The sequence below is a fragment of the Epinephelus lanceolatus genome, chromosome 20 (assembly GCF_041903045.1).
Source record: "Epinephelus lanceolatus isolate andai-2023 chromosome 20, ASM4190304v1, whole genome shotgun sequence".
In the NCBI taxonomy this organism is placed as follows: Eukaryota; Metazoa; Chordata; class Actinopteri; order Perciformes; family Serranidae; genus Epinephelus; species Epinephelus lanceolatus.
In genome coordinates, this window is record NC_135753.1 from 30661448 (window position 1) to 30686478 (window position 25031).

The 25031-nt window shown below is 39.0% G+C and overlaps 1 protein-coding gene across 2 annotated transcripts in view; it reads left to right on the plus strand.

Moving 5' to 3' along the window:
- The first annotated feature begins 14854 nt into the window (after nt 1–14854).
- Nucleotides 14855–25031, plus strand: part of wwp1 (WW domain containing E3 ubiquitin protein ligase 1) — a 36558-nt gene continuing 26381 nt past the window's right edge. For both annotated transcript variants that reach the window (XM_033638718.2, XM_033638720.2), the window contains exons 1-2: nt 14855–15139; nt 24774–24830. The gene's annotated coding sequence lies outside the window, so the exon portion shown is untranslated. The remainder of the gene's footprint in view (nt 15140–24773; nt 24831–25031) is intronic.

The window sequence follows — 25031 nt, forward strand, 5'->3', positions numbered from 1 at the left end:
ATTTGTCAGCCACAGAAGCTTGATTCAGTACAGTGAGATGTGTTGATACTCATGGGTGGATTATGAAACAATGGGCCCTTGGGCACCAACATGCAAAAGGCCCCAGTACCTCTCCAACCACTTCTGATTCCAACTCATCAAATACTACTGCTTTGTCAGTGGACCTAAATGTCAACATATGACATGCTAGTAGGTAGCCCCTTGTGTCAGTTTTGGATGTTCACGGACGGCGTCTCAATTGACGCTTAGTACTCATGTTGTAAGTTTATTTTGAAAAGACTGAATGCATATAATAAGTTTATTCCCTTGAATGTAGGCACCAGAAGTCCCCAGTTAGATTCACGCAACAAAAGCATGTGGTTAGGTTTAGGCAACAAAAGTCTGTGGTTTGGTTTACACACCAAAAGCAAATGGCACAAAGGTTGACCTCTCCTACGCAGGAGCCAGACACACAGATTTTGAGGTTTTTGCCTCATTTTTTGTTGTTGTTGTTGTTTTGTTTCTCTTCAAAGTCATTTTGTGTCTTTTTGGGTTATTTTGTGCCTCTTTGCAGTTCCTATGCATCTCTTTGTCATTTTGAGTCTCTTCCTTGTCAGTATGTGTTACAGTGATGAAGTGAAGGTCGGGGGGCCCCTGACACTTTGGGCCACTATGCCCATGACTGGTAGGTCCATTCAGTAATCCGTCCATGTTGATATTGAAACTGAAAATAATTTCTTCCACAGCTGTTGCTGCACAAATGATCAGTCCACCCGGGGTCAAGTCAGATCATGAAATGTAAATTCTTCTTTTTGCAAACTTTCAAAACATCAAAGACCACTAAAGATAAAAAACATTCAGTGTAATATTTATGTCTGAGATTTGGCTCAACACTGAGAAGTGTGTGGATTTTGAGTTGAATGAATACGACGGGACTTACATAAATAGAAAGAAAAAAAAATAAGGGGGTCTGTGGATAAGCTTCAATTGTATGGTAGTGGAATGTATGACAACTGTTAATGATGTGCTGGAATGTATCACCACATAAAGTTGCTGGGGAAAGAAAACTATGTAATTGTTAGCTATGTGAAACACCTGGAACTATCATAGAAATATTTAAGAATGGTATGGTAACAAACCTAAGTGCTACAGGCAACTGGACTTGCTTGAACTCAAGATATATCACATAACATTATCATGACATAGAACTAGAAGATTGAGAAACTTCACCAACATATGGAAAGAATGTTTGCCAAGAAAAATCAAAGGGTTTTTTTTATTTGTGATTTTACTGACCTGTAAAATCCAAGCAAGCACAAAACAAGTGAGGACTTTTATCAAAACAATGTGTGACATGAGATTTTATATGGCCATTACTTGTTGAAAAACATCACACTGTGCCCCTCTAATACATAATAAGTACTAACACAAAACTGGAAAACAATTATGAAGAAGAAGATGCCAACAGAGCAGAATTATAAACTTTCCAATAAAACAATACAACAGAAAATAAAATTATACAGATAATGTGTGGATCACAGAGGGACTACAGAATGCCTGTAAAAAGAAAATGTACTCTATATAGAGAATTCATGAGGTATTTAACTCCTAGTGCAGAAAAAAAGGAAAATATAGAAATAAGTTAACAAATGATATGAGTATATGTAAGAGGGTCTACTATATTAAAATATTTCAGGATAAGAAAAACAGCAGTAAAGGCACCTGAAGTGTGTTAAATATTAAACAGCATTGTTAGAAAGAGATCTAGAAAGTCAAGTTACCATCAGGTTTTTTTTTATTGGTAATAATAAGAGATAATAATAAGGCCATAATAATAAGGTTTAGGGGGTACTTTTAAGTAACTTTGTAACTTGTCCTTCCAAACTGATAGATTTTTAAGCAAAATGAAAATCACAAAAGTTATAAAGACAAAATAAAGACATTGATGATGAGGCCACAGTTGGTGGGGTTTCTGAGGCCCCTAAAGGTCAAAATGTGGTCATGTTTTCCTATTCCAAGTCAAAATCCTGGCAGCAGAGTTTTGGGTGAGCTGGAGGCAGGAGTGAGAATTTATTTAATTGATTCCAGATTCCCAACTGGTGGGGCACGATCCAAAAGTTGGTTGCCGGTCCATTCTGAATGGACCGCAAGTGACTCGCAAGCGTGTCAGGTTTGTAAATAACACATTTAATTTGGGTTACTAATAGACAGCTATGTGATAGAGACAGCAAAGTAGCTCAACAACATGGTCAAATACAAGTATGATACTAAATGTATTAAACTGTGTGGACCTTGAACTAATGACTAAGGAGAGATCTTGACCCTGTGGCTGGACCAGTTAGGAACCACTGTTCTAGAGAGCAGTTACAGTAGTCTAACTGACTTGTTATAAAGGCCTGGACAATGGTCTCTAGAATCTATTGAACAAATTTAGGTTTGTCTAAGGTGAAGTTTTGTTTAAAACTGAGGTTTTTGTTTAAAGAATGACCCCAAGATTTCTGCAATCTGCAATAACAGGACAGTGAACCAAGGCTATTTGATATTTGGGTGTCTTCACTATCTTGACTAGCAGTATGATATCACTTTCTTATCTGCATTTAGCTGCAGGAGATTATGTTATATCTACCTGTGGATGTCATGAAAACAGTTTAGAATATGCAGGATATACTTTTATATATTAATCCCTGAGGGGAAATTTCATTTTTGTCACTCTGTTGTCGTACACACAGGCCCAAAATACACACACATGCATAAACAGGACCTATACATGCATTAAATGGAGAGATGTCAGAGGGAAGGAGCTGCCTTGGACAGGCACCCCGAGCAGTCAGGGGTTCGATGCCTTGCTCAAAGGCACCTCAGCAGTGCCCAGGAGGCGAACCAGCTCTCCAGCTACCAGTCTACACTCCATATTTGGTCTGGACAGGGACTTGAATTGTCAACCCTCTGATTCCCAACCCAACTCTGTATGCTAAGCTACTGCTGCCGGTTGATAGTGTTCTGATATGTTTTCAGGATCACAGCTAAGACAGATCTGAGTATCGCGTGAGTAAAAGTGAAAACTGATATAATGTCTTTTTTATGTATATGAGAAGATAACTGGAACCAGCATGGAACCTTGGGGCACTCCACACTGAATACATGCTGCAGCTGTGTTGATGTGGAACCAAATACAGCCAGATGTTGTTTGTTTATCAAATACTCACTGCAGGCAACTTTCCCTTTCAGATCAGGGAGTTTAAATATGCACTTCTCTGAACATCTACAATCTTTTCATATAGGGGGAAAAATACATGAACAAACATGTGCAGTTGATGTGTGCAGACCAACATCTGTTACACTACTTTAGACTCAATGGTTCCAAATAAATTTCACACTCACTTACGTAACACAAGCTCTCCCTGGCTGAGCAAACATACTTGTAAGTTTAGGAGAGCTCAGAAAAATTGAGCACAAGTGGAAATCCATTAAATTACAGGTGGCTGCTTGAGGGATTTTAATGCTGCAGTTAAAGATGCAAGAGTGGAATAATTCTCTGCTCTGATCCCAAGCAATTACCAGAATTCTAGGATCCTGTTAAGGACTACTGACTATTGTTTATCGACTTACATGCTTCTCCTGAACTGTTTAACCAGTTTTAACCCATTTAACCCTATGGGCCCGAACAACACATTGTGCGTCTAAATTCACACCTGTTCTTCTCTATTGATTTTCACCGCGACCGTGCGTCATAGCGAGAAGCCACGCATATCACGTGAAACAGCGAAATTGTAGCTTTCCGACAAGACACTTGTTGGTAGTCCAATGTTTTCATAGCGAAAAAAATGATAAAGTTACACTAAAATGATGAATAACAGAGCTTTCATACAGCTTTGCACACACATTACTCTTGGACGGATTACTCACGAATGCAGCATCGCACAGAAATGCCACACATATGACATGAAAGTGCAGGAGCAGAGCTTTCCAGTGATGTCATTGTACCGTCATCCCATCACGCTATAAATCCAGATTTATTGTCTACAAAATAAAAACCTGACGAATTTCTTCAAAATCCATTATACAGATCTTGTTATCAGTCACTTCATATAGTGAGGAATATCGTATCTTACCATGTCTTAGGCTTGTGTGTGTTTCTCTCTGTCTATCTACATTTGTAGTCCGGCTTTCAAGATGCAAATATCTCCATATTGTCCAGCTGACACTCCATCAAACTTTGTATGACAAGACCAGCCACTTCACCTTTGCACACCCAGACAACTGCAGCCTAATTATGCATGCATGACAGGGCCGTAATCACCATATACATTGAGGGGGACATGTGTGTCCCCCTCAATGTATAACTGAAACTGAAAAACAACAACAAACTTTGTTTACTGCAAACAAAGTGGCAAATATTATCTTGGAGGACATCATTGCACTTGGTTGACTATTTTTCTATGATCTTAGATGTAAATATTGCATGTTTCTTTCAGATAAAACACATTTTTGACTTGTGAATGAGTCAATGGAATTTCTTGCAATAATGAAAAAATACTGGCAATCATGTCCGCCTGGCACAAACCACATGTTTTGGACAGCTGTGAAGTGACAGAATGTCCCACCATCATGGTTCTTATATTGCCAGATTCCAGAGAGTCTCCCCTCTTCATATATGGCAGTATATGTAATTTTCCAACTTGCTATGGTGAGATACATGTAAAAATGTAAGAATTTAGGCAAATGGATTTGTTTTTTTCATTGATATAAAAATTAATATAAAATACAGGCACATAGAAGGACATGAAATGATGGCAAATCTGGATAGCCCTGATTGACCTGAAAAACAAGATATTGCATGTGTATCTAGCCTTTATAATGACTGTGATATAAGCTTAAAAGTAAAGGCAGTAAAAATACCCCCAAAACGCCTAGGGCCCATAGGGTTAATGCTAAATAACAGTCAACCTTTCATGGGAGCTTAAAGGTAAGTAGAACCCAACATAAATCCATCTATTCCTCTTCTCTCTACTGCACTCCACCTGCCACTTAGACATTTTCAACACATTCTCATGCTGACCTTGTCACATATGGACGTTTGGTCATGGACCTTCCACGTCCAAATACAACGTGAAAGGTACCCTGGGTGTGTTGGTTGTTGACAATCTGAGACAACATGACAAGTTATGCCTGATACATGCATTGTCTTCTTTAAAGATACACTTCTGTTTTCACAGGAAATTTACTGTTTACATACAGTCTCTTTCAATATAAATGCACTACGTCAACACAACATACAAACTGAGGGTTTTTTTTCCCTCCAATGGCAACAACAGTACATGGTTAGGTGAGGAAAAAATAACAGGGTTTGGCTTTAGAATCTCACAGGACGCGAGCACCGCTCTCCTGGGTGAAAGTCAGCTGCCAAGCGCCACTTAACAGCGACCGGCTGGGTATCGTGCTGATGTTAAAGGACGGCTTTTTCCTCAGTGTCTACTGTTGCAAGTCATTGCCCCAAGCACTGACAACTTCAGAGTGAGACCGGGTTGACATTTTATCAACTTCAGTTTTTAAGGGGACTCAGACCTCCACTGGCTTCCAATTTACAGCCCTCTGCCAGAAATCTTTGTATAATATTCGACTCTGACCTTAACCTCTATGTATAAGGTGGTCCGGTCCTGTTTTATATATGTTACTCGATGTCACCAAAGTCAAATTGTTTGTGTCATTCCCTTACCTGATATCAGACAGAATAGTTAACTCTTATATGTACCGTATATGACACCTTACTCTAAATGCAAAGCCAAGCCAATGTAATTGTTTTGCCAGGGTTTACAGAATGGAGGTGTTCCCTAATCTACTACAACTTTACTGCCCTCCTGGAATATATGACATCAAAATGGGGTCTCATCGCCAAAGACTTTTCACATCTCTCATACTTGTGTGCACATGTAAATAAATATTATTTTCCCTCAGAACAAATCTCTCCTGACTGAAATATTCATTGGCTCTGACTCACCACTTGACAGCACTTGACGACATCTTGTCAACACCTTGAAAATGGTGTTAATCACAGGCAGGACACTGACTGGCTTTTGCTAGCCACCTCATGAAGCTCATTGCATCATTTTTTTCTTTTAACCAAGGAAACGTTATTTCATGTAGCGATGCCAGATTAATCAGTCAACTCAGTAGAGTGGGCAGAATCAGAGTTCTGGACCCAAGCAAGTCATTCTCTGACTTGGAGAAGGTTGTTCACAAGTTTATCTTATCACATTGAAACTATTGTAACTCCCTGCATACATGTATCAAAAGTCTCTCCATTGCCTCCACTTATGACCAAATGCGCTGAGTGAGAACCTCAAGTAAAACTTATTTGCTGTTCGAGCCCCCAAACTTTGGAACGCCCAGCCTGAGGAGATGGAGTGTGCACAATTGGTGCCCCACTCCTAAAAACACACTTGTATAAACCTGCTTTTCTTTCTTGATTCTGATGCTTTTGTATTTGTTAAGTTTGGTTTTTACATATTTTTTCACTTTTTGTGTTTGTTTTATTCGATTTGTTGTTTTTAAATTCATAGTTGTAATTGCCCCTGTAATAATTGCTTACCTGATACATTGTCTCTTTTCCTATATCTTTTTTATTGCTTTGCTCAGTTTTATGTATGTGCTTGATTAAAGTTTTTATTATTATTGTTATTTATAGCAGCATCAGTGAGTTTCTTTTGCTACTCAGTGATGGTAATAGGGTTGATGTTGTTTAGGTGACGTCAGTGCATACTTTCTATAATAGGCTGCAGCAACACAATATATTGCTCTCTGACTAAAACTGAGCTGCAGATGATTTTTATGTTCATGTTTTGTGTTGTATACCATTAGATTAAACAGATGGTCATGTCTTTATGTACACCCTATTGGCCACAGATGATTTTTATGTTCATGTTTGAGACCCAAGGATTAAAACACACTATTGTAAGAGCCTGGTCTGGTGAAACCTCTCTAAATGGCCTATTCATTTGATTAATGGATGTACCCTTTTTATGTCGCTTTAACCTTGGCAGGATCTTTTTTACTAAAATAAGTTATGTTTATACATTTTGAGCGCTTGCTCATAAATTCTTGATTCATTATTTCTGAAGCATGCTGGTTGTAAATATAAGTTGTTGGGTTTTTTTCAGATTTAAAATGGCCATGTTGTTAAAAGTACAGTATACAGCACTCATTAAATGATATTGCTCTGCAAGGTTTACGTCCACCTTATATTATGACTGGGATATTTTTATCTACTGCGATAAAGGCAGTGTTGTTTTATCATGACATGCTTGTTAAGAGAAGTTTACTGAGACTCTACCTTGCATTTATTGTCAACAACAAATCACTCATTTCATTGAAAAGCACTCGTCTAATGTGGTAATATATGTTAGGAACATGACTGTAGGTAGATTGAAAGGGTAACTTTGGTATTTTTCAACATGGACCCCACTTTATTATGTTTTTGTGTCCAAGTGACTAATGGGAACAACAGTTTTTGAAATTGGTCCAGTATTGAGTGAGACGGCTGCAGCTGGCAGCAGCGAAACAGACCGCAATGTAACCACTTGGGGCAACTGTGCATTATCAATGTACATCCACCAAAAGTTCTTGTTTTTGCCACGGACCAACACATTCTCACTCCAACCTCGTCACATATTGATGTTTGGTTATGGACTTTCCATATCCACATACGACCTGCAAGGTACCCTGGGTTCCTTTTTTTGAAATACGCTTTGTTTTTTTACAGGAAATTTACCGTTTACATACAGTTTCTTTCAAAATAAACACACAATGGTGGTACAAACTGATGTTTTTTTTCCCTTCAACAAAGAACACACGGTTGGGTTTAGGCAGCAAAAACACGTGGTTGGGTTTAGCAAAAATGAAGAGGGTTGGGCTTTAGAATCTTATGCAACACGAACACTGCTCTCTCTGGTGAAAGTCTGTGTTTGTTGGACCCATTCACCACTCCTCCCACTTGCCTCAGTCAGACTTTCATCACCTTAACTTTCATCCTTGTTCCGCCACATTTCCCTTTTTCGTAGGTTTCTGATGCCACAAGTCACTGCCCAAACGCTGGATTTCAACAACAATTTCAGAGTGATACCAGGCTCCACTGACAGTACTCAGATAAAGTCAGATTGTTATTCTAAGTGCCTGAAAAGAATGGAAAGGATGCTTACAGAGACAGAGTGAGATCCATTTCATTTAACCTGAAACAGCCTCGAAATCGCCATCGACACACCCACCAGACTCCATTGAAATAAACATTAATTTTATCATCAGAAAACGCATTTCACTGTAAGTCCACAAAAACAAAATAAAACTCACAAATGCCATCTTGGTTCGTCTTTCCACTGTTCCAACAATCACCAGCTCTAGTTTGGCTGAAATTAATCCTTATTCACCCAGTTAGATGTGAAATATGCTGGTTCTATACACACTAAAATTACTGTTTATTTGAATTGAGTCTGGTGGGTTCGGCGATAGCAATTTCAGGGCTGTTTCAGATCACACAAAAAGGATCTTACTAATAATAATCTGAGCCTGTCTGTGGCAAAACAAACACTTTCAGTGGACATACATTGAGGGTGTGCATTGCCCCAAATGATTACATTGGAGCCTGTTTCACTGCTGCAGACTGCTGCCCTCTCTCTCAATACTGGACCAGTTTCAAAAGTTGTTGTTCCCATCAGTCACTTAGACACAAGCATGTGGGAAAACAGGGTCCAGGTTGAAAAATACCACAGTTACCCTTTAAGAGTTTAGGTATCAGAGGACGCATTTAAAGCTTGGCCTGATAACGCTAGAGGAAAGGTTGTCATAGATGAAGTCACTGATGAGCAAATCATGCCAGTGTGGCCATTGGCGTTTGGGATATGCCAGTCACAGAGGAGAAGAAGAAAGGAGAATAAAACACAAGAAGTGATTTTGGGAGTGATTAGCTTAAGATTAACATTATATGTACAACGTATGGAAAAATGGAATTGAATAGTGAGGCTGAACAAAGCGTGGCAGAGAGCTGGGACATATCTAGAGCACATTTGCTTCTCTCACTTTTCTTCATATGATTTGTTTGACAAGGAACATATATTCAGAAACTGCACCACTGATTTCCAACAGATGTGTAGTATACACTGACTTTAATTACTTTTGAATTATATTTTGTATAGCTCAACTTTGTAGACTGTTGAGGTTAAAAAAAAGGTGTTACACCCTCTGTTGTAAAAGAGTAGGTTTCTCATCTAATGCTGCTTCTGCAACTGTGTCTCCATTTAAACATAGAAATTTAAACAATTTAATTATGTTTTAATGAACCTTTGAGTGAACATAACACTGCAGCTGTTGATAAATCAAACATATGACACAATAATACATTCACACATCATTACACATATAATATTATATCAGGTGAAAATCTAAACATATAAATGTTAATAATAATAATAATAATAATAATAATAATTATTAATACATTTTATTTTTATTTTAGTTCACCTTACAGAGTAAAATACAGAGTAAAATACAATAAAATACAAAGTACAAGATAATTAAACATTTAACAACAAGCAAACAAACAAATATCAGTTTAAAAAGCAAACAAAACAAACATAAACAAAACATCTGTTCAGGCTTACCCACTCGAGAGTAGGAAAGCCAATGATTGCACATATGGAAAGGAGGTGTTTCCAAAAGTGTACTTTGGCATCCTCTGCTGGTGTGTGTGCACACGGACACACAGATAGACACAAAGATGATGTAGTTTTCTCTGAGCCACCCAAACTGATGCATTTTAATGTAATGTACTGATTGTGAACAGGGGTGTAGCATCCTCCTCTCTTGATTCATGTCTCTCTCATGTACCTTTTTTTTTTTTTAAGTCAGTTTGCTTTCTTTCCCTTCCTTTCCTTTCTTTCTTTTCTTTTTTGGGACCCTGATTTCCCATTAAAGATAAAAAAACAACGACTGGCCAGCTCACTTGGTGTAAAAGTCCATAGTATAGGCAGACGGTCCAAAAATGCATCCAAGGCACTCTGACTGTAGTTGTAAATATATGGATAACGAACACGTTTCCACTGAAAATTCTTCATCAGGGTGTAAAATGCACTGGAAACAGGTGTGCAATTTAAGAACTCATGTGAGAGTCATGTCACACAGGTCACATGATATATTGGTAAAGCCCTTCCAGACAAAAAAACCCCCACATTGACAGAGACTGCAAATGAAAACGACATAAATATATACTCTAAATGATTAGCATATTAAGTAACAAGAGAAAAGGTTAAATGTCAAATAAAAAGAAAGAAAACAACAGTGAAATAATAAATGTTGTGACAAACTTGCACATAAAGTGGCAGAAACTGAAAAATATAGTACATATGACAAGGACAAAAAACAATTTGTGTGAACAGACAACACACTCATAGCCTGTATAAAACTGAAATATTTATAAAGTGTAGAACTCATGATAACTAACAAAATGATTTGGCAGTGGGGTTTAAGTTAAACCTAAATATTCAAAGACAGGAAAACTTCACAGGGCCTACAAGGGATCACCCCCAGTAATAAAAACATGTCATCAGTAATATTGTACATGTAAAAGAGAGTGTATAAAAACACTCATGGGTTCAACCTCACTAACACTTGTTCAAAAACATGAGGTGAAGGTATAATGTAAGAAAAAACAGAGTAACTTGAAAGTGACTTATTAACGTATTAGTAGGGCTGTTCAAGTCCCCATCCGGACCAAATATGGAGTGTGGACTAGTAGCTGGAGAGGTGCCAGTTCACCTCCTGGGCACTGCCGAGGTGGCGCCGGTCCATGGGCGCCCCACTCTGACATCTCTCCACTTAGTGCATGTATAGGTCCTGTTTGTGCATGTGTGTGTATTTCGGACCTGTGTGTAATTGACAACGGAGTGAAAAAATTGAATTTCCCTCAAAAAAACAAACAAACAAAAAAACCCTATACCTAATGACATTAACAATGGCTCAGCTCAGTTTAAGTGTCAACCATGCCAGTGCAGGGAGTCAGCATGCTCAATACCAGGGCCTTGAAAAATATTGCTCCTACATGGAATAGAGCCATTATCAATGTCATCAACACCTGTGCTTTTCCTGCAATTACACATCAAAATGTCTGCCTGCCTAGTTTATAATATTAGTATGTGCAGTTGCTAAAAACATCCTCAAATGCAAGTCTGGCGCATCACTTACAGACATAACCACCTCGGTTTTGCAGCAAAGATTTTTACTATCACACTGCACAAATCAATATTTCTGTATCTACTCAGGTTCACTATCATCACTGATCTATATTATTACCTCAGCAAATATGGTTCAACAATTTCTGGCTTTAAAAACCTTTTTGCTCTGATGTTCTAAGACACTGTGTTTAATAATTAATTTCAACTGGATATGGGCCAGTATATACAAAGTCAAAAGAAATCTGGTGAGAGTAAACATCAGTAGTTTATTTGTAGAAGTTAGATGAGAAGGGAACTGAACAAATTGTTCCTTAATATATTCCATATAAAAAAACAGTGACATATGAAATGTTCTGCTGCTTGTTGCCTTAAAGATATTTGGCTCACTGGAAACCAATGGTGTAATGTAACTATTATTGAACTGAGTTTGGGAACACTTTTTAATTAAAACTGTTACCTCCACACACTTGTGTCCTTTGATTTACAGACAATAAATCTATTTCTATATGAAGGGTTGAGAAAATCTCTGGATGCATTTACACTCAATGGAATGTGACTATTGTAAGAAAAAATCATACCAGCTGGAAGATCAAAACATAAAAAGATCATAGAACAAGTCTAAACTTCAGTTGAGCTGTCACACAGCATACCATTATTAAAAGAGGGAAAATGGGGGAGAAAAAAAGAAGACTATGGTCTATAGTAAAGGGCTTCCTTCTCATTACTTCCAATCTGGTTTCATTCTTCTGGCCTCTACAAAAGTGTGCTCTCAACCACACAAATCTTCGTCAAGATTTGCAAATGGATTATTCTTAGACACAGGCTTTAGATGAGAGAAGATGTTAGTGATTTTGGAGCAGCAGCAACACAGAATGTCTAACAATTAAGAGCCATCAGTTATAATAAAAAAACTGTCCCGGTATTGTGTTCCAATACTTGCCAGACTAATGTATAAACCTCAGTGTAACTGTGGATTACAAACCTCAAATCCGATAAACCTCTTTTTATTAGACTGCTCGGGAAATTGGAGCTTACATATGCCAAGCTTCAGCTGGGCGTCTGATGCTGAAAGACCCAAAACAGACAATCGTCCCGGGCTGATGATGTGTGAGGTGCATAGAATCGTGATTATTACGTATGCCAGACCACAACATCAGCCTCTAAAGCAGCCATAAAGAGCATCTTAGTGCCTCTGACTGAAAACAAATTACACCAGAAGTGCAAAAATGTCTGTGTGTGTGGAGTCCCCCTAATAATTGTTATGTAAGAATAGCAATGTGAATATAAGTCATCATCCATTACATATTAGATACATACATTTGAAGATAAAGTTAATTTATCCTTTTGGGCACCTGACTTGTGACCTCTTAAGATAGATCAGTATTTACTCTTTAATCGCCTGCAGCTTGTTGCCTTAAGGATATTTGGCTCACTGGAAACCAATTGTGAAAAGTAACGATTATTGAACTAAGTTTGGGAATACTTTTTAATTAAAACTGTCACCTCCACACACTTGTGTCCTTTGATTTACAGACAAAAAACACAAAAAATCGTACCAGCTGGAAGATCAGAACGTAACCATATTGTAGAACAAGTCTAAACGTCATCTGAGCTGTCACACAGCATACCATTATTAAAAGAGGGAAAATGGGGGAGAAAAACAATAAGATTACGGTCTTTAGTCTCATACTTGATGGTTTGTTTGGAATGATTTTTACTGCCAGAGGGGTAAAGGTATCTGGTATTTCATCACTGGGGAAAAAAGAAAATAAAATAAACACAGTTTTTGACAACGGAAATGTCTATTATCATCTGGTGACCCCTCAGATTTATCTTTGACCCCCTTAGGATCCTGATACACAGGTTGGGAAGCGCTGTACAAGGTATAGCCCACTGCAGTTCACCTACAGCCCATGGGCCAAATCTGGCCCGCAATAGGGTGCCAGGTAGCCTGATGACCATTTTATAATTCATAATGAAAATGCATTGATTCACAATGGGATTTTTTTTTTCTTTTGATAATGTGTCAGAGTGCATAAAACACCATCAAAATAGAGATTGTCTATCAATATAGTGCCAGGGGAGGACCTCACTGACCCCTCATCAGAGGTCAGGGCTGACCAGGGCTCCTGTCGCTTTGCTAAAGTGGGCCCTGGGCAAAGGAAGTTGAGTATCCCTGGTCTACTGAATAGACAAGGCAATTAAATTTTATTTATAAAGCCCAATATCACAGGTCACAGTTTGCCTCAGACGGCTTCACAGCATACAACATCCCTCTGTCTCTGTTATTACCTCCACCAAGGAGGTTATGTTTTCGCCGGCGTTGGTCTGTTTGTCTGTTTGTTTGTTTGTTTGTCTGCAAAATACCTCAAAAAGTTATGAACGGATTTTGATGAAATTTTTAGGAAAGGTGGAAACTGGGACAAGGAACAGATGATACAATTTTGGTGGTGATTGGTTGAAGCAAAGGGGATAAAATAATAAATGAAGTCTATCTTCTGACAACCTCAGCAGCAATTCCAATTTCTAAAGACGGTGAAAATAGCGCCATCTGGTGGCCGAAAAGCATGTCTAGTTCTACTTGCTAAATGTTGTAATTCTAAAGTTGAAATTAATGTTCTGTGTTGGAAAAAAAGAAAGCGGAAAATACAAAACAACAAATTATATTCTGTGTTGGTACAAAATAAAAACGAAATAAATACACCACAGTGTCTCCATGGTGAAGGCATATATAACCTAATAATGATAGTGATGCAAATAACCTAATTGTGATGCAGGCTGCAAAGTCTGATGCAGAGGGGGAGGGAATATCACCTACTTGGTGGAGGTCTGCACTCTGAATGCTTTTCTAGTTAAATAAATTGTTTTACATTTTGAGAAACTGCTTATTTGCCCGCTTGCCGAGTGTTAGAAAAGAAGAGACATACTAGGGGAGAACTATTTGGATGATTGTTTTATGTAGGTAACTTTCAATTCAAGTCAATTTTATTTATAAAGCCCAATATCACAGGTCACAGTTTGCCTCAGAGGGCTTCACAGCATACAACATCCCTCTGTCCTGGGACCCTCACAGCGGATAAGGAAAAACTCGCCAACAACAAAAAAAACAAAAACTTTAATTGGGAAAAAATGGTAGAAACCTCAGGAAAATGGATGGACAGAAGTGCAATGGATGTTGTGTGTACAGAATAGATCAACATAATAAATGTGCAGTAATCCATATGACAAATTATATATGAAGAGAGGGAGAGACAGAAAGGCAAGTCAGGACATTTTTTTCTGTATAGCCAATTGGCAAATCAATGTGCTTTACAGTGTAATAAAAATACAGCATAGGTTAAAGATTTACAATTTTAAAAGAACAAAGTACAAGCAAGGCTACATAAAAACAAAAACGTGAAGAGCAACATTGCTGCAGAAATAACAAAAAAATATAATACATTCAAAAATAAATATCTATAACAGAACTTTGAAAAATATTGATAAGAAAACAAATCACGGCATGCTAACTTTGTCAAGTAAACAAGAATCTTGGTTTGTGCACTGTAAAAAAACCAACAACAACAACAAAAAAAACTACACACATCATGAATATTTAAATTACACTTGCAGATGATGAGCACAGGAAAAGTACATTATGGTCTGGTCTAATTGTCCATCAGATGACCCGGGTGGCGAAGCTGTGCAATAACAACATTATCTTGTACATCCACGGTATTGACTCAGAGGGCTATCTGTCGTGTCCCGTGTTATTACACAGCAATATTTGGGGTGGCGCGCCTGTCGCCCGAGTGTGTTTGCTGCTCGGAAGCTTCTGCACAGAGATGGCAAGAGAACCGTAGCAGACTGTGGGGCCTATACGGTTGGGCAATTTACCGACAACCGTAACGTTAGAGCCGCAGAGACGCAGAGAGTAGGAAAGGAGCGGATCAACGGACAGGGTAAAACACGACTGCTTACCTAACTTAAACCGTTACGAACGACTCTGTCGTAATGTCTAAAATGATATTTTTACAAGTCTGTTTTCTAACGTTACATCCAACCAAACTGTTTGACTAGCTATATGATGGCGGACAACTAACGTTAGCAAAGCTGCTAAGTAACGTTAAATACGTTAGCAAGCCGGCTAGCAGGCAGCAATAGGATAGTAGCTAATGTTAACTGGCTAGTTAAGTTTGTAGCGTTAGCTTGCCCAACTAGCCGTGTTTGCCTCACTGTAAGTTGTACAGCTAACGTTAGAAGATTAAATAAACACACTGAGTATTTCATGTGGCTAGACAGTTAGATATAAGTGTAGTTAGAAAGATAGTCAGCTAACATTAGCGGCAAGCTAGTAACTCAAACACATAACACTAAAACTGGGATTTATTTTCTGGGGCTAGCGGGCTAGCTTATTGAAGGCTAGCTAGCTGACTTCAGCTTTCGTTGCAAGTGGTAGAGGCTACGACATGGCTACATGACGTTAGCCAGCCTTATCTGACAGATTCTGTACCTATGTAATATGTCTGGTGCAAATATGAGATTACTAATCATTGACACAGATGGAGGATATTACTATCCGAAGGCCGCTGTCTGTAATGTTATTCGTACTTTGTGAGCTAGCATAAACGTTAGCATGTCAGTAGATTGTCAAAAGTTAGCTAATGTTCGTTAACCATATCAGAGTTTGTGTGTGATAAGTGTTTGCGTTATAGATATCGACAAGGTGTTGTTAGCGTATGGATTCAGTATGATTTGAGAGTGATAACAATCAGCTACTTATCAATCCATTAATCCATGGTCATGTTTACTGAAACTTGCTATCTGAAAAAACAATGTTTTCCTCCAACTTTTGGAGTTGACATTTGCTGTCAACAATGAGTGTCTTTGCCTATGCACACTATAGGTAAACAAAGGCCTGGTATCAAGCACACTGCTTTTTAATACAGCACTATATCATCATCATATCAGTAGCACCCCAGCTATAAATACTGAACAAGAACAACATAACACTTGGACAGTGACGGTCAGTCCTTGACTGACAAAGGCAGATCATTTTGAGCACAATGTGCTATAGGACTAACATTGTGTACTTGAGCTCAGCTGATACCTGATGAGAATCCATATCATCAAAGGTTAGGCTCAGTTTTCTTCAATTCCCTCTCTGTGGATATGCTCAGCCTCAAATAAAAATGGTCAAACATGACTTATTTGTTTCAGTGGCTGATCAGAATTTTCTATACTGTCTTGGTGATTGTATTTCAGGAACATTAGTGAGCACCCTGCTGTCTCAATTATGAACAATGGTTTGACAGCTCAGACTGTCATATACTGTATTGGTGCCACTGTGGGAGGGAATTGCTTTCAGGAAGGTGTCACTTGAGCAGCAAGTTTTGCTGTCTGGCTCTGAAATCTACTTGTTTGTGTTCTTTCTCAGCCTGTCTCTCTCTGTCACACACACACACACACACACGCTCACTCACATTGACCTTTGAAAGGCAAGAAAGCAGCTGTGAGGCAAGTCTGAGTTGTAGCCTGCCGCCACTGTGTGAAGTCAGAGTGTCATGCCACCGTAAAGAAATGTTGTGAGGGTTTAACAGCTCCTGATTGTTGTGGAGATGGAAGTGGTGCTAGGTTAAAGACTGCTATTTACTTAATGTTCAACCAGCCTTTACAGTATGCGGGGAAATTGCAAGCACCATTGCTGACGCATTACGTAGAATGAACCATGCAACTATCGCAAATTCGGGCGCCTAATGGTCAGCTCTGAAACCCTATGTGATCAAAACTTCTGGCAAGAATAAATTAAGCTTCACCTGCCTCTTGTTGTTATAAAATTAAATTCTGAATGTGCTTGATGTGAAAGGTTTTTGTTATTTTTATATAATACAAAAAATGACAACAAGACTAGAGTGTGTTATGGCTTAGTCTTGTTTTCTGTCACTGAGGTTATGACTTGTTTTTTTGCCCAGTTTTGTGGAGCTGAGTTGTTTGCTTGAAGGGCGACTTCAATCCTGTTCATGTAAGCGAACACCCCCCCTGACATCATCGTCTGCCCAGATGTATTCCAGTGCAATCAACTCTAATACTGTGTATGTGGGCCTAAGGGTCCATGTTGGTGTGTAAATTGTTATGTGTGTGAAATTAGAGAACCTTAATACTCATCATATAAGCCTAGTTTTTAAGCTCTGTCAACAACAACCTCTCCTAAAGAAGCTCTAGCCTTTATGCAGACTCACAAACACATATGCACCACAAGATATTAAGTACATTGTCTAACAGTAGGGTGCTAGCTGTTGACAAGCAAATCCAACTGAAATCCGACCAGTACATTAGACAGAGTAAGAGGATAGGCAATCAGTTCAAGATTAAATATTATTGTGCAAATTGCACTTATCAAGCCAGAGTTGTGCTTTTCACATCGCACCATGTGACGATCCCTCATATCTAATGTTTATTATCTCTTGGACTTGAAGCCATTGAAATTATAACTTAAAGGAAAACAGGCAATAAAAATACTGTATTAAGACCTCTGTATGTGCTGATCAAAGCAAGATGGGAAGCTAAAAGCCCTAGATTTAAACAAAGTCTAAAACTAAAAGTTACTTTCATTTTAAGATTAAACTGCAAATTACTTTTGTGGTTATTTGTTTGTTTGAGGAAAAATGCCTAATAAGTTTCGAAGAAAATGGGAAAAGGTGAAACTGCTTGCTTTTGTGCTTTACAAAGTGACTTAAACATTTGATCAATGACCAAAACTGTTGCCAGTTAATTTCCTGTTGATTGACTAATCAGTTAAATGACTAATTGTTGCAGCTCTTATTTAGACATGCTGTCTTTAGAGTGCAGAGACCCCTTCCTTGCCCGTTATATTTTTGTTTTCTCTTGCACATCAATGCGATGGTTGGCTGTTGGTCACTGTTGGGCTGTCTGAACCTCTGTCTCCCCAGTTTTTGCAGTGTGTCCTGCACTGTAAGTGCTAGTCCTAGTCAGCTGTTTTTCACTGGATTCTCGTCTGTGAGAAGAATCACTCTGATTGGCAGTTCAGCTCAGTGTGCGTGCGAGAAGCGAAACAGAAGTGAGGACAGTAAACAGACGACTTAAGTCAAGAGGGCGTAGGATCGAGAAAACTTGTTATATTAAGTAGGATTATTTTTTCTTGCCACTTAGCTCTTTAGCAGAAATGGTACATAATTGTTGTGTTATTGTTTGTTAGTGCACTGTAAATATCATTTGTTCTTTCAACAATGGGTTATGTTTTTAACGTGCTAACTAGCATATTGATTCCACTCTGTCAGCCTCCTGGTTTCTATAATACAGACTACCGCCGTCTGCTGGTATGGAGAGTTATCAACTCTCACATGGGCGCAGAATGTACATGCTAGTTGGCTGTTGCCTGGAGTCTTGGGAGTGTGTCCATGTGCAACTCTTTGAACAAGACACAGGCAACATGAGGTGACACAACAGTTGGAGTTCGTTGCTACCAGTTCCTTGATGTCGCTTTGGTGTGTCTTGGCCTTTACCTACGAGAAAACCTTCAGAAGAATTGAGTTAGATCATCATAGTGTAAGTCTAATGTAAACCTGGCATATTTAGGTCTAACTAGGAAATGAAAAGGCCTGGCCAGTCCAGTAAGTAAAATTGCATACTTGGGAAAATGCTATTTCAGGCCTTACAGAATGCAGTGCAGCCGAGAGCTGGTGAGCAGCTGAGAGCTTGAAGGCTTTTTCTTTTTTTTTGGGTAGAATTTCTGATGATCATGTTGAAATAGTTCTTGTTGGGTTTTCCCAGCTGCCTGGGGCTGTGTGATGCAGTGCATTTCAAAGTGTATTCACTAAATTACTTAATGGACACTATCTTCTGCAGATACTTGTGTATGACTCATGTGCTGGCTGTGGTTAAGTGTGCAGAAGTCTTTCATACATCAATTTGTCACATCCCATCTCTGTACACGGCTGGTTGTCTTCACATCTTCGCATTTAAGGGGAGGAGAGCAGACTGAGTTTAGATACTGTTTGCCATGTGTCATGTGTCATATATAACTCAATGATCAAATGCCCTTATGACCCTGTTTAGGGATTGTCTGTCTTCATATTGGCACTCTAATTTATGTGTCTTTTTCTGGCAAATGTTGATCCCATGTTTGTTTTCTTGTTTCAGTAAATATATTTTTATTCATAAGGCTCTTTATTAAATTACGCCTCAGGTTCTGCTATTCCACATTCACGCTTTAGGCACATTTAGTGACTTCAGTTGGGATGCCCCGAGCTGATTTGCTAAATTGATAATTACAGTTAAACGACACTTTGGAAAGCCATAAGGCAGAGCTGTTTTTCTTAAAGCACAAATTGTCTGCAAGTTGTCAACCATATTTGCACTTGATTATTATCTAGCAAGATAATATCCAGATTGGGCAGTCCCTAGGTAGGATGCATTTTTCATTGAAATACTACTGACTGGGTTTTGTTCATCTCAGTTACAGGAGTAGGGCCGTAGATTTAAATGAGGTAAATATGCCTCATAGTGTAGCATATTTTACACAGCATATATAAAACCTGTCGATCCAGGTGTCAGTCAGTCCATATAAGCAGTACCAGGGGAATCTGGGGTCAGTCTGTTGCCTGGCTGTTGATTTGTGAAGAAGATCCTTCAGAATGATGGCAGTTGACTGCTGGACTTTGTCCCATCCCATCATTTCTACCCCCTGCTCTGTATGGTTGGTGTCCTTACCGTCAGGAATCAGTTTTTTTGCTCAGTGATTGATTTCAGTGCTCTGTGAGCTTTGTTCCCTCATAGAGCTATATAAAGTTAACTTTAACTTGGGCTGAGAGCTTTTACTTTTAAAAGGCTGATTAACCTAGCAGATCCCTAGTGAACTCACTTGGTATAAAACTTTGGGAGAAGCAAGATAGCAGACTTAGCTGTCCCTTGCACTGTGCTGCTGACATGAATAATTTTTGTCTCTATCTGCACTGTAGCCTGCACACTGATCAGTTAATTCTGGCATGAACTGTCCCTATCTTCTTAATAGGGTTCTTCCTAAGCTCCTTAAAAGCTGCCTGCTCCAACTTGCGGTCCATGTTGAGTGATCAACCAGCCTATGTGTCAACCTGGTGCTGTAGTCATTAAATCATATCAAAAAATGCTTGGTCCTAATTAGACGCTTGGTACTAGATCAGGAAACAGTGGGTGTAGTGACTCCTGGAGCTGAGACTCTGACAATTAATAGGCATATTGTCTTCATCCTGTTGTCTTGTTTTTGTTCTCGTGGTTGTGGAGGAGGCTTGCATGCCTGAACGCTGGTGATCAGGATGATGTTATTGTCACTTCTGACAAAAGAAGTTAGACAACTCTCAAAGACATATTCAGTTTTTATTAATACCAGTTGAATGTGGACAACTTAATTTACTATCTACAGATTCCCTCAATTTTAAAGAGCATTTTGGGGCGTCGGTGGCTTAGTGGTAGAGCAGGCGCCCCATGTACAAGGCTGTTGCTGCAGCGGCCCGGGTTCGACTCCAGCCTGCGGCCCTTTGCTGCATGTCACTCCCTCTCTCTCTCCCCCCCATTCACGCTTGTCTGTCCTATCAAATAAAGGCTGAAAATGCCCCCAAAAATATTAAAAAAAAATTAAAAAATTTAAAGAGCATTTTTTCATCACATGCATCACAATTTTGCAGCGTCCATGATCAAGACAGGTTTTGCTGTATATAGTTAAGATAATAACAGTTTAGTACAATATTAGGGATACATGATAATATAGGCATGTCATCGGTATCAGCTGATATTGACTTTAAAATGATCTATCAGCATCGACCAACATACTTTTTCTTATTTTACACAATGGGTAAATATTACATACATTGAAAAGCATTCTATTTCCTGTCTCCATCTGCTTGTGGGCCATCACGATAAGAGTATGCATGCATAATATGATGTTAATTCCACTACAGAAGAGACTTGATGGTCACATAAAATTAGGTGGGGGAAGAAAGTGGATATACTGATATCGTTTATTGTCCAAATAACTTGTTATATATTGGTATATCGGCTATTGGCAAAAAAATCCAATATCGTGCATCTCTATTCAATATAGTATAATGTAGTATAATAATCATTCTACTCATACTGTAATCAATTTGCATTAATGAAAGTAATCATTTAGAACGGCTTTGTTGATGATCTGATGATTAATTTTTTTGTATTGTTTGTTTTCCTCTTAGCGCTATAAGCAAAAAAAAAAAATTGATGACAAATTTGTATTGGCCCATTTTATGATGCAAAAAAGAAATATCTTCTACAATATAAAATTATCGCAGTATTGTATGTAAGTGTCTTTCCACTGTCACTTACTGCAGGTGCGTGTCGGTGCAATGAATTGACGCACGCCAGGCTTGGCTCTCACAAACAATGTCCAGACATTTCCTGTTGCTTTGCTCCATTTATTTCTTACATATATTTAAGCACAAGAATGTACAGCACCTTGCTTTGTAGCAGTTTGGTAGCCTATTATCGTATACTGCTCCTGTCTGCCGACACCTCAGCCATGCCTCAGCCATGGTCAAAAAACTGTTTGCCTCTACACACACACACACACACCTGGCCTCATTAACCTGGCTGACTAAATGAACTTCCACCGGAAGTTGCCACAGCGCCACACAGTACAAATGTTTACAACAAAAATAAACACACACATGTAGATAAATGGCTGTAACATTGTATATTATTAGGTAATATTAATTTAAGCTGTGCAATTAATCGTCCGGTGATCGCGATTACGATTTTGAGGTCAAACGATTTCAAAATTAATTAAATCGAGTGTAAACAATTTTTGGTCACGGATACTTGGAGATGTTATATGAACTTCTGCATGCGCAATACCGCCCCTCCCCTCCTCTCCTCTATTCACTCCATGAGCCAGTCAAATAGGTGAACTATGAATAATCTGAGGGGCAGGTAATCGTGGAAGATTTCAAAAACTGTGCGGAAAATGGCAGAGGGAGAGCAAGAGAGGTTGTGTACACAATATAAGTCATCATGTGCATCGCATAATCGTTTGCATAATTGTGATTTCAATTTTGACCAAAATAATCATGATTATGATTTTTTCCTTAATCGAGCAGCCCTAAAATAATATACATTTTAACATTTGAAATGCTGGTTAGATGATACGATGATATTTCTATAGTACGGTCTTAAATAGGCAGAACAAAATGTCCGCTTTTTTTTTCTGTGTGCACGTATTGTAGTGTTTACATCAGTCAATTCAATTGTATTTATAAAGCCCAATATCACAAATCACAATTTGCCTCACAGGGCTTTACAGCATACAACATCCCTCTGTCCTTATGACCCTCGCAGCGGATAAGGAAAAACTCCCCCCAAAAAAAACCCCTTTAATGGGGAAAAAACGGTAGAAACCTCAGGAAGAGCAACTGAGGAGGGATCCCTCTTCCAGGACGGGCAGACGTGCAATAGATGTCGTACAGAACAGATCAGCATAATAAATTAACAGTAAACCGTATGACACAATGAGACAGAAAGAGAGACAGAGAGAGAGATGCAGGTAATGACAGTAGGTTACAACAACATTATTGAAAGTAATAATATTATAGTTATAGTTCTGGCTACTGTGGTACAATATGTTGAAAGTATGTATTAATATCTGGCAGTATACATGTGTGACAATAGTCATATGTGTATAATAACAGTAGAAGTATGACTAATGACTAATGATGGCAGTAGCAGCAGGAGGCATCTGGCAGGACCACGGCAGCAGCACAACCACACACGTCACGCTGTCCAGGCACCGCTGCGATATGAGTTAATCTGAGAGACAGTGGAGCAAAAAGGCTCCGGAGAAGAAGCCGAGTTAGTGACATCCAGAATGGCCGAGTTAGCAAGATGCAGTAATAGAATACGAGAGAGAGAGAGAGAAGGAGAGAAGGTGTCCGGTGTATTATAGGGGGGTCCTCCGGCAGACTAGGCCTAAGTCAGCCTAACTAGGGGCTGGTACAGGGCAAGCCTGAGCCAGCCCTAAATATAAGCTTTATCAAAGAGGAAAGTCTTAAGTCTAGTCTTAAATGTGGAGACGGTGTCTGCCTCCCGGACCGTAACAGGAAGATGATTCCACAGGAGAGGAGCCTGATAGCTGAAGGCTCTGGCTCCTGATCTACTTTTGGAGACTTTAGGGACCACGAGTAACCCTGCGTTCTCAGAGCGCAGTGTTCTGGTGGGATAATATGGCACTATGAGCTCACTAAGATATGATGGAGCTTGACCATTTAGAGCTTTATAAGTTAACAGTAGGATTTTAAATTCAATTCTGGATTTTACAGGGAGCCAGTGCAGAGAAGCTAAAACAGGAGAAATATGATCTCGTTTCTTAGTTCCTGTTAGTACACGTGCTGCTGCATTCTGAATTAGCTGGAGAGTTTTTAAGGACATTAATATTACTGCATTAAATACAGACTTGACCTTTGAATGGAAATGTTTCTTGTTCCTACCTAGCCAGGTTGCCATTGTGAGGGACGAGTAAACATCACGTTGACACTTAAACTGCCAGCACATTTGTAGTTTGATGTCCATGTTAAAAGGGGCTTAAACATGCACTTTGCCAGAATTGTGCTATAACAATATTAGAAGACCTAATGCTGGCACCAAGGTGATGAGACAAAGCCAGACCCCACTGTATCATTCTGCTCAGAAACAGCATTGTATAGACAAGAAACTCCCAGACAGCTTTACAGCGCTACACTAGAACATGGCACATTGCAGTACAAGTGATCAGGCAGGTTTTAAACAGGTTCAGTTTAACCCAGTTATCAAATCCATTAGTTGAAAAGTAAAAAAAAAACAAAAACAAAGCCAACTGTTTATCATATGTAATTGTGCTTCACGTTGCAAAAACACTATCTGTACTTTACAGGTCAAAGTGTAACCAGGAAATAGCAAACAACAGGTTACGTGATTGCTTTGTGAATACTGAATGGAGAAATTGCTGGAATAGGAATAGGTATCACAAACCAGTACTGAATTGGTACTAAGGACAGTGCACTAGTCCTGCAACAAACCTCTAGTCATTAGGGGCTTGCTGCTTAGTGTTTAAAGCAAGGCTGATTGAAGCTAGTGCTCACAAGTGTACTTTACTTTTACAAAAGACAGTAGTCACACAGTAGAATGTAATTCCTGCGATGTGAAGTGTCCAAGAAGTAGGTTGGTGCTGTTAGTGGAGAAGCCAGCTCAACAAAAAGTGTTGTGTGATGACCACTGCAAAAATGAGAGTCAAACATTTGTAGGTGTGATTGGTGTTCAGTTGTAGTAAGTGCAAGTTGCAATTGTTAGACTATAGAATTTACCACCAGATCTAATGTTATGTGACAGTGAAAACAAAGCAGCTGGAGCTTTATACAGAATATCTCATTTATTCCTCCTTGTTGGGGACACAACAGGTACTATGTGTAAAACAATTGCTGCTGTATGTTACAAAATGTGTATACATACAAAAGAATAAATCAGAGGTCGGACTTTAAACTGCTGCAGTTTGCACCGGCTGTGTTGAACCTCATCCTAAGAACAAGCTCTTTTCTGTTTCAGAGGAACCATGGGACACGGAGTGGGCTGAACCAGAGGGTCTAGCAGCACGCACCAATTGTGAGTATAGATTGTGTTTCAACCATTATGTCTACAATGTACAATTATAGTATGGGGAATCAATTACAACACATGTAGATGAAGCTAAGAGCTGGTAGTGGAGGGCTGCATTGGGATTGGGTCCTGCCGGGTCCCGTGGGACCCAACCCAAATTTTGCGAGAGCGGGCGGTTTGAACTTTGCTGCGGGCAGGAATGGGCGG